This window comes from Rhinolophus sinicus, chromosome 8 (assembly GCF_057876585.1).
Source record: "Rhinolophus sinicus isolate RSI-liver-muscle chromosome 8, RSI-T2T, whole genome shotgun sequence".
NCBI classification, from domain to species: domain Eukaryota; kingdom Metazoa; phylum Chordata; class Mammalia; order Chiroptera; family Rhinolophidae; genus Rhinolophus; species Rhinolophus sinicus.
This window is the reverse complement of record NC_142508.1, coordinates 32,487,317-32,499,173: the sequence shown is the minus strand read 5'-3', so window position 1 is coordinate 32,499,173 and position 11,857 is coordinate 32,487,317.

The window sequence follows — 11,857 nt, the reverse complement described above, 5'->3', positions numbered from 1 at the left end:
CATTTTTGAAAGAAATTGAAGAAGACACAAAGAAATGGAAAAACATTCTGTGCTCATGGATCGGAAGAATCAACATAGTTAAAATGGCCATATTACCTAAAGCAAAATACAGATTTAATGCAATCCCCATCAAAATCCCAATGGTATTTTTATAGAAATAGAACAAAAAGTCATCAAATTTGTTTGGAACCACAAAAGACCCTGAATAACAAAGCAATCTTAAGAAAAAAGAACAATGCTGGATGTATCACAAATCCTGACTTTAGCTTGTACTACAGGGCTACAATAATCAAAACAGCATGGTATTGGCAGAAAAACAGACACATAGACCAATGGAATAGAATTGAGAACTCAGAAATAAGCCCCCATAAATATGGACAGATAATTTTTGACAAAGAAGCAAAAAACATGCAATGGAGAAAAGACAATCTCTTCAATAAATGGTGCTGGGAGAATTGGAAAGCCACGTGCAAAAGAATGAAACTGGACTGCTATCTGTCACCATGTACCAAAATTAATTCAAAATGGATCAAAGACTTAAGCCTAAGACCTGAAACAATAAACTACATAGGAGAAAACATAGGTACTAAACTTATGGACCTTGGGTTCAAAGAGCATTTTATGAATTTGACTCCAAAGGCAAGGGAACTTAAAGCTAAAATAAATGAATGGGATTATATGTAACTTAAAAGCTTCTGCACAGCAAAAGAAACCATCGACAAAATAAAGCAGCAACCAACTGAATGGGAGAAGATTTTTTCAAACTGTGCCTCCGGTAAGGGGCTAATATCCAAAATATACAAGGAACTCATGAAACTCAACAACAACAAAATAAACAACCCAATTGAAAAATGGGCAGAGGACCTGAAAAGACATTTCTCCAAAGAGGACATACAAATAGCAAATAGACATATGAAAAAATGCTCAACATCACTAATCATCAGAGAAATGCAAATAAAAACCACAATGAGATATCACCTCCCACCAGTCAGAATGGCTATCATCAACAAGACAAATAGTAACAAGTGTTGGAGAGGCTGTGGAGAAAAAGGAACCCTCATACACTGTTGGTAGGAATGCAGACTGGTGCAGCCATTATGGAAGGCAGTGTGGAGGTACCTCAAAAAATATCAAATAGAATTACTGTATGACCCAGCAATCCCTCTCCTGGGTATCCACCCAAAAAATCTGAAAACATTTATTCATAAAGACACGTGTGCTCCAATGTTCATTGCAGCTTTATTTACGGTGGCCAAGACATGGAAACAATGAAAATGGCCTTCGATAGATGAATGGATAAAGAAGTTGTCGTATATATACACAATGGAATACTATTCGGCGGTAAGAAAAGATGAAATAGGACCATTTGTGACAACATGGATGGATCTTGAGAATATAATGCTAAGCGAAATAAGTCAGACAGAAAAAGCAGAGAACCATATGATTTCACTGATATGTGGTATGTAAACCAAAAACAACAAAAGAACAAGACAAACAAATGAGAAACAAAAACTCATAGACATAGACAATAGTTTAGTGGTGTCGTGTGGGGCGGCCTGCGGGGTCTCAGCTCCCGCTCCCCACATAAGAATGCAGGATGTGGTTAGGTCAAAAAGGAACACCCACGGAGCCATAGGTAGGGGAGTCATACCAATATAGTCTCACTGGAGGCTGGAGTCACCTGACGTGAGACCTGCTGTCCGCTTTTCTGCCAACCAACCAACTCTCACTTGCTAGCTGCAATTCGCCATGCTAACTGCAATCTGCTCTTGCTAGCTCAGCCATCATCTTCTTGCTAGCCCCCATTTTTGCTGCTAGCGTAGCCACAGCAGTTATATTAGTGGCCAAGGGCTCACAGGTTACAGCTGATGGCCAACTAACCACAGCTGATGGCCATCCAATCACAGTTGATGGCCATTTACTACCTGAGCCAGCACCTTTCTATGTGAGACTGAGAGCCTGGAAACTGCTCTCTGGGGTTCTGTCCCCACAAGTGGTTACCAGAGGGAAAGGGGGGAAGAGGGTGGTAGATGAGGGTAAAGGGGATCAAATATATGGTGATGGAAGGAGAATTGACTCTGGGTGGTGAATACACAATGGAATTTATGGATGATGTAATACAGAATTGTATACCTGAAATCTATGTAACTTTACTAATAATTGTCACCCCAATAAACTTGAATTAAAAAAATTAAAGAAAAAAAAGAATTCTAACCTTTGTCCTAAGAGTAATTACAAGACCATTACAAAGTCAAACAGAAGAGAGAATCTGCACTGGCTATTCCCACTGTCCAGTGGGTTGTTTGCCCAGTCTCTTAACATCATTACTCAAACTCATGTTCCCACTGATGCCTTCTCTGGGCAAATCAATACATAAGTGGAAGCACATGAAAGTTCCCGCTCCATTCCCAGGCTTTTTTTTTAATAGTCAGGTTTACCATTTTAAATACTCTCTTTAAAAATACTGTTTATACTCTGGATTTATTCTTGTAAAGGGGAAGTGCTTATGACTATCTTTCACTGCTGCACAGAACAGTTACAAAGAGTAGGTGACAAATAAATATGTTTAATAAATTAATTTTGTCATTTGCAAAAACAGCCCATTTTATATAAGAAGTAACAGTGGATTCGTATATAATACCTTGTATGCTGACAGACTCAGATGCTCTAAGAATAAATGTAAAATTAAAACTAATTTTTAAAAATGCTAGGAGCATAATTTTGTTATGCCTGGATAATTTAAAAATCCAGGAAACATAAAAATCTTAATAAAAATGATAAATATTTCCAAGTAAATAGGTTTTTTTGATGGTTAGCAGTTTTTGGCCATAAAGTATTTTTTAATTAAGATATGTGCATTGTTTTTTCAGACATAATGCTATTGTACTTTTTTTTTTCCCCCCAAAGGGACACTTTTTTTTTTTAAAGATTTTTATTGGGGAAGAAGAACAGGACTTTATTGGGGAACAGTGTCTACTTCCAGGACTTTTTTTCCAAGTCAAATTGTTGTCCTTTCAATCTTAGTTGTGGAGGGTGTCGTTCAGCTTCAAGTTGTCCTTTCAATGTTAGTTGTGAAGGCTGCAGCTCAGCTCCAGGTCCAGTTGCCATTGCTAGTTGTAGGGGGCGGAGCCCACCATCCCTTGCGGGACTCAAGGTGTTAAACTGGCAACCTCGAGGTTGAGAGCCCACTGGCCCATGTGGGAATCAAACCGGCAGCCTTCGGAGTTAGAAGCACAGAGCTCCAACCGCCTGAGCCACCAGGCCTGCCCTAAATAGTTTCATTCCATAAAACTTAGACAGGCAAAATTTTAATACCAATGAAAGAAAAGGCAAACTACATTGAAAAAAATCAGAGTAGTGATTGACTGAAATTTACTGACTCAGGCAAGTGGGCATTCTCTGGCAACATGAAATTGTTCTATACCTTGATTGGGAAGTTGTTTCATGGAAAATGCATTTGTTGGTCATCAAATTGTGCAGTTAGCATTTATGTATACCCCGAATATAAATTGTGTTGTCAAAGAAGGCCTAGACGCAATGTTTCATCTGCGTCCTTATGAACACCCAATACCCAGTTCTTGATTTCTCAATACCTTTCACTGCCAAAAAGAAGAAAAACTCCTTGGAGAAAAGACTGATTCCTGGCAGGGCAAGGAAAGTTACAAGATGAAACTGTAACAGCTTTTGTACCAGAAAGAACTGCCCAAAATGTGATGGTAACATGAAAAGAGGACAAAGAACCAGCCTGAAGGAACTCTCGTGGACTCAATCTGGGAAAATCTGAGCATCAATATAAATGACAGGGCTGGATTGCAACCCACTTAAATATTTAAGGATCCATTGGGCCACACTGACTTAAATTAATAAGGAATGAATCAATAGACAATTCATTGGAAAAGCTTACTTTCAAAGCAGAATGCCAACTAATAAATGTGGAAGATTGATGGAATCTGAAAGTCATCAGTGGTGATAAACTAGGGGGTGAAATATTGATGTGGATCAGTATATTTACATAGTTTCAAAATATATTCTGAATAATTGTTTATTAAAAATAAAAGGAAAGAGAATTTTTTTCTAATTTATTGGGGTGACAATTGTTAGTAAAATTACATAGATTTCAGTTGTACAATTCTGTATTACATCATCTATAAATCCCATTGTCTGTTCACCACCCAGAGTCAGTTCTCCTTCCATTACCATATATTTGATCCCCTTTACCCTCATCTCCCATGCCCCACCCCCGTTACCCTCTGGTAACCACTCTGTGTCTATGAGTTTTTGTTTCTCATTTGTTTGTCTTGTTCTTTTGTTGTTTTTGGTTTACATACCACATATCAGTGAAATCATATGGTTCTCTGCTTTTTCTGTCTGACTTATTTTGCTTAGCATTATATTCTCAAGATCCATCCATGTTGTCACAAATGGTCCTATTTCATCTTTTCTTACCGCCGAATAGTATTCCATTGTGTATATATACGACAACTTCTTTATCCATTCATCTATCGAAGGCCATTTTCATTGTTTCCATGTCTTGGCCACCGTAAATAAAGCTGCAATGAACATTGGAGCACACGTGTCTTTATGAATAAATGTTTTCAGATTTTTTCGGTGGATACCCAGGAGAGGGATTGCTGGGTCATACAATAATTCTATTTGATATTTTTTGAGGAACCTCCACACTGCCTTCCATAGCGGCTGCACCAGACTGCATTCCCACCAACAGTGTATGAGGGTTCCTTTTTCTCCACAGCCTCTCCAACACTTGTTACTATTTGTCTTGTTGATGATAGCCATTCTGACTGGTGGGAGGTGATATCTCATTGTGGTTTTTATTTGCATTTCTCTGATGATTAGTGATGTTGAGCATTTTTTCATATGTCTATTTGCTATTTGTATGTCCTCTTTGGAGAAATGTCTTTTCAGGTCCTCTGCCCATTTTTCAATTGGGTTGTTTATTTTGTTGTTGTTGAGTTTCATGAGTTCCTTGTATATTTTGGATATTAGTCCCTTACCGGAAGCACAGTTTGAAAAAATCTTCTCCCATTCAGTTGGTTGCTGCTTTATTTTGTCGATGGTTTCTTTTGCTGTGCAGAAGCTTTAAAGTTTCATATAGTCCCATTTGTTTATTTTAGCTTTTACTTCCATTGCCTTTGGAGTCAAGTTCATAAAATGCTCTTTGAACCCAAGGTCCATAAGTTTAGTACCTATGTTTTCTTCTATGCAGTTTATATTGTCAGGTCTTATGCTTAAGTCTTTGATTCATTTTGAATTAATTTTGGTACATGGTGACAGATAGCAGTCCAGTTTCATTCTTTTGCATGTGGCTATCCAATTCTCCCAGCACCATTTATTGAAGAGGCTGTCTTTTCTCCATTGTATGTTTTTAGCTTCTTTGTCAAAAATTATCTGTCCATATTTATGTGGTTTTATTTCTGTGATCTCAATTCTATTCCATTGGTCTATGTGTCTGTTTTTCTGCCAATACCATGCTGTTTTGATTATTGTAGCCCAGCAGTACAAGCTAAAGTCAGGAAGTGTGATACCTCCAGTATTGTTCTTTTTTCTTAAGATTGCTTTGGCTAATCGAGGTCTTTTGTGGTTCCAAACAAATCTGATGTTTTTTTATTCTATTTCTTTAAAGAATGCCATTGGGATTTTGATGGGGATTGCATTAAATCTGTATTTTGCTTTAGGTAATATGGCCATTTTAACTATGTTGATGCTTCCAATCCATGAGCACAGAATGTCTTTCCATTTCTTTGTGTCTTCAATTTCTTTCAAAAATGTCTTATAGTTTTCAGCATATAGGTCCTTCACATCCTTGGTTAAGTTTATTCCTAGATATTTTATTCTTTTTGCTGCAATTGCAAAAGGAATTGTTTTTTGTATTTCTTTTTCTGAGATTTCATTGTTAGTATATAGGAATGCAATGGACTTTTGTACGTTGATTTTGTAGCCGGCAACTTTACTGTATTCATTGATTGTTTCTAATAGCTTTTTGGTGGAGATTTTAGGGTTTTCTATATACAGCATCATGTCATCTGCAAAGACTGATAATTTAACTTCTTCATTCCCAATTTGGATGCCTTTTATTTCTTTGTCTTGTCTGATTGCTCTGGCAAGGACTTCCAACACTATACTCAAAAGAAGAGGTGATAAGGGACAGCCCTGTCGTGTTCCTGAACGTAGAGCAAAGGGCTTCAGTGTTTCACCATTAATTATGAGATTAGCCGAGGGCTTGTCATATATGGCCTTTATTATGTTAAGGTATTTTCCTTCTATACCTATTTTATTAAGTGTTTTAATCATAAATGGATGTTATATCTTGTCAAATGCTTTTTCTGCATCAATTGATATAATCATGATTTTTGTCCTTTATTTTGTTTATGTGAAGTATCACATTGATGGATTTGCAGATGTTGAACCATCCTTGTGCCCCGGGGATGAACCCCACTTGGTCGTGATGAATAATCTTTTTAATGCATTGTTGTATTCGATTTGCTAGAATTTTGTTTAGGATTTTTGCATCTATATTCATCAGAGATATTGGTCTGTAGTGTTCTTTTTTTGTGTTGTCCTTACCAGGTTTTGGTATCATGGTAATATTGGCCTCATAAAATGAGTTAGGGAGTACTGTCTCTTCTTTAATTTTTTGGAAGAGTTTGAGCAGGATTGGTATTAGATCCTCTTTGAAGGTTTGGTAGAATTCACTAGTGAAGCCATCTGGTCCCGGACTTTCGCTTTTGGGAAGGTTTTGGATGACTGATTCAATTTCCTTACTGGTGATTGGTCTGTTTAGGTTTTCCAGTTCTTCATGGTTCAGCCTTGGAAGGCTATATGTTTCTAAGAACTTGTCATTTCTTCTAGGTTATTGAATTTGGTGGCAATATAGTCCTTCATAGTATTCTTGGATGATCCTTTGTATTTCTGTGGTGTCTGTGATAACTTCCCCCTTTTCATTTCTGATTTTGTTAATGAGTATATTTTCTCTTTTTATCTTAGTGAGTCTAGCCAATGGTTTGTCAATTTTGTTAATCTGTTCAAAGAACCAGCTCTTTGTCACATTAATTTTTTTCTATTATCTTTTTGTTCTCTATTTCATTTAGTTCTGCTCTAATTTTTGTTATTTCGTTTTTTCTGCTGACCTTGGGTTTTACTTATTCTTCTTTTTCTAGTCCTTTAAGGTGTAATGTGAGGTTATTTTTTGGGGATTTTTCTTGTTTCTTGAGATAGGCCTGTAATGATATAAATTTCCCTCTTAAAACTGCTTTCGCTGCATCCCAAAAATTTTGGTAAGATGTATTTTCATTGTCGTTTGTTTCTATGTATCTTTTGATCTCTCCTCTAATTTCTTCTTTGACCCAGTCGTTCTTTAAAAGTATGATGTTTAATCTCCATGTATTTGTGTTTTTTCCTGCTTTCTTTTTGCAGTTGATATCCAATTTCAAAGTCTTGTGATCAGAGAATATGGTTGGTATGATTTCAATCTTGTTAAATTTGCTGAGGTGAGTTTTATGTCCCAATATATGGTCTATCCTTGAGAATGTTCCATGTACACTAGAAAAGAATGTGTAGTCTGATGTTTTAGGATGAAGTGCTCTATATAGGTCAATTATGTCCATTTCATCTAATGTGTCATTTAGGGCTGCTACTTCTTTATTGATTTTCTGTTTGGATGATCTATCTATAGCTGTCAATGATGTATTTAAGTCCCCTAGTATAATTGTGTTTTGGTCAATTTCTCCCTTTAGTTCTGTTAGTAGTTGCTTGGTATATTTCGGTGCTCCCTGATTGGGGGCATAAATATTGATGACTGTTATGTCTTCTTGTTTTATAGTCCCTTTTACCATTATGAAATGTCCATCTTTGTCTCTTGTTATCTTTTTTACCCTGAAGTCTGTTTAATCTAATATCATTATGGCTACACCTGATTTTCTCGGGGTACCATTTGCTTGGAGTGTCAATTTCCACCCTTTCACTTTGAGTCTATGCTTGTCCTTGTAGCTGAGATGTGTCTCTTGGAGACAGCACATGGTTGGGTTTAGTTTTGTGAAAGAGCATTTTTAAAGTCAAGAACACAAACTTACAGAATTGACTAAAATTAATATCAATATTGATAAACATGAACATCATGTGCCTCCTGATAAAAGTGACTTGGAAAAAGACACACTATCACTTTTGTGATTTCAACATAAAGCAATGCAAAAGTGAAATGCAATCAATAGGAAACATCAGAAAAACAGAGGGAAAGTCTACAAAATAAATGATCTGTATTTATCAAACTGTCAAGTCCAAGGAACTCAAGAGACTGATAAACTGTTTCATTAAAGGAGTGTCTGGATTTGGTCGTGGATCAGGAAAAATACCAAGGGACAATATTAGGATGAATGATGACATTTGAATGTAGACTGTGGGTTCAATAATAGTATCTTAACAATATTGAATTACTTAACTTTTGGCTTTTTAAAAAAGTTGATTGGATTTTCCTTAACATCTAAGTAATCTACCAAAAACTTGTACAATGCACTCAATATTACTAAGTCTTTCCCCTAAGAGCAGGCACAAAAGAAAAATAATTCCTATCTCCTCTGTCCTTCAATTGTATGGCAAGAAATAAACCTATGCATATGCATTAGAAAGGAAAAAATAAACTGTCTTCTCTCATCTCTTTAAAATATGTGCTATAATAGTATAATCCACATCAGTCCAAATATGAAGTCTATTAATGTTGTAACGTGCCTTACCCCCATGTTTTTCTTTACCCATGTCCTGCTCTCTTCCCTTTTCCATAGAACCCATCATGTTCTAACATAGTATGTAACCCAAGAACATTACTAATTGACTATTTCCCTCAACTACAATGTAGGTTCTATGAGGACATTTCAATGGTTCATGCATATGCATCTCATATACCTAGAAAAGTGCTATAGCACCAAATAATGTCACCTTAACTTTTGTACCCATTTGTACCACACTGCTACTCATGCTAACTTTACTGATTCACTGCCCCCTTCAGATTCAGCACTGAGTGCCCTCAAATATGGAAAAAATGTCATATTTGGGGGACAAAAGTCTTCAAGGTGATTAAGAATCTAGCAAAGCCAGAAAACTATGCACACTGTCCTGAAAACAAACAAAAAATAGAGCTCTCACTAACTTATCAGGAAGTACAGTTGTACTACGTGCAACCCAAAAATGTGCATGACCATGACAAAAATTTGAAGTGTGTATGTAGCCTTTTTAAAGGCTCTGAGGAAGGTCCCATGTCAGGAAATTATAATCTTATATTTTTCTGAACAATAAATTTTTAAATCTAAGTTAATATTGATTATCTTGTGTAGCTTGAAAACTAGTCTCAAAGAAAATCCCATTGGATGAATTTCAAAAGACCACATCCAATGCCAGAACCAAAGAAATGATTTTATGCTGGCCACTGTGCAACCCACGCAAACCTGCCACCTGCACATACACGTCTGGATTCTCCTGTTAAAATCCCTGGCATTTTATTTTGTTAACCAAACATCACTCAAATATTTATATGATCAGAGAATGAAAATCTTTCTCTGTATTTGTTTTTCTGAGCTTATAATGAATTTACCTCAACTGTGTGTCTTATTTTACTGCTTTTACCTATAATTCAACCCCTAGAAAACTGAGGGAGGGGAAACTTAGAAATGCCCAGTGCTCTACACAGGACTAAAGAACCCGAGAAATACCAGGAAAAGGAAAGAATTAGCACCTACCTGAGAAGGCCACACACCCACAGATGATCTCCACACTGTCAGAGGAAAATAAAGAAAACAAACAAGTAGCATGGAATCAAGAAAAAGTGGGAGTGTTGGGCATTTAACACCACATGAAAAAGGAGATTACTTATTAAAAAGCCTTAGACAGTCTTAAGGGCTGCATATTTTAATGCGGTGTGGGGACAGAGCCCCAGAAAGTAGTTTACAGGCTCTCGGCCTCATGTGGAAGGGTGCTGGCTCGGGTAGTAGATGGCTGTCGGCTGAGGCTGGTTGGCCGTCAGCTGTGGCCAGTTAGCCAATTGGCCGCTAATATAACTGCTGTGGCTACAGTGGAGAGCCGAGGGGAGTAGAGGAGAGTCGACGGTCGGCTGGCAGAGAAACGGACAGCAGGTCGCACGCACATCCAGTGAACCCAGCCTCCAGTGAGACCATAGTGGTATGACTCCCCTACCTATGGCTCCATGGGTGTTCCTTTTTGGCCTCACCATATCCTGCGTTCTTGTGTGGGGAGCGGGAGCAGAGACCCCGCAGGCTGCCCCGCCTGACAAATGGCGCAGCGAGCAGGGTCTCCCGCACGACATGCAGCAATCCATATGTGGATCCCTTTCTCTTTAGACATAAAAAATTGTCATGTGATTTTGAGCATTCTCATTTTTTTTCCCAGTTCTACACACACTTCTACTTTATTATGGCGAAGGCAAAAATGCCACCTTCTCCACAACAGCAACCAGTAGAATTTATCCCCAAAATAACTCTGTATAAAACAGGTCTGTTTCAGAATTTAAAAAAAAAACACAAGAAAAAAAAACACTTTACATGAGTTTTAAATCCTATTTTAAAACTTAAGAGAGAAAACTCCATAATTGGCTATACAGCCCCAGTTCGCCATGCCCTCCTGCGCGGGAGCATGGACCGGCTGCCTGGATCCTGTCCTATGCACAGGCTTGCTTGTCTGTTTACCTGGTGTCCGATCTCGCGTTGTAAGCATCCAGATGGGCCTTCAACTCCTCTGCAGAAAGCTGCTGCTTTGAACTCCTGCGGGTGCCTCTGCCTCTGTCCGGCTGCCTCCACTGGCGCCTCTCCAGCAGTTTCCCACCCATCTCCAAGCCGGCAGCACCCCTAAAGCCACTGTCGAAAAGGTCATGTTGCCATTTGTCAGGAAGTTGTTTCAGCCTCCTGTAGGGTGCCGGTAGGTTGCTGCCACCGCCGCTCGTCGCGGCGCTTCGGCCTCCCTGAGATCCAGCCCGGCAGTGCGCCCCACCCGCCACCCCCACTGCTTCTTCCTGGCTGGGTCCGGTTCAGCTTAATGATGCCGTCGAGAAACACGTCCGTTTTGTCGGCCATGGCAGGTGTGGAATTGGCCTCAGCTCCGAGCATTCTGACTTTTTGTAAGTTCAAGGACCCCATGACGTGAGCCTTCATAGTTCTCACAAATTATGCTACGAATGGAGTATAATGCATAAATGGGACAAAGGCTTTCAACAAATGTTTGTACAGCTAGTCTCACTGTCCAACTTTTCTAACAGGACACCAGTGAACACATATAAAAAACAGAGCTGAGTTTTCTTTTGAACATTATTCCACCAAAAAATAAAAGTGATGAAAAGCTGCAATAGCCTGGCACAGAAACCTGAGTTTGTGAAACTTATATACATATTTTTTCATTTATAATCTATGTCTCTGTTTCCTCCTTTTATTTTTCTTTTAAAAATAATGCTGAGATGGCATTCTCAGTGTAAACCTAGGGGAAGACCAGTGACTGAAGGTTCTTATAAGTGCACAGTAACCAGTGGCTCTGTATCCTATGTACTCTCTCAGAGGTATAGCAAGGCCCAAGCTGTGTCAAATTCCAATAGAACCCTCCATGACAAGTGGTAACCTGTCACAGGTTTTCTCACAGCAATAACAATTATGTGGCTCCTCTTCACTATGAATTCTCAGATGGCAAGTAAGATTTTTTCTTTTGGCTAAAGGCTATCCTTAGTAGTTATATTCAGAATGACTTTCCCCAGTAAGTTCTCTGATGTTGACAGAGGTGGGCCCACTGGTGGTGACATGCCTTCTCTCCTCTCTCTTAGGTAGGAGTCCTCCTGTTACCAGGAATAATGTTT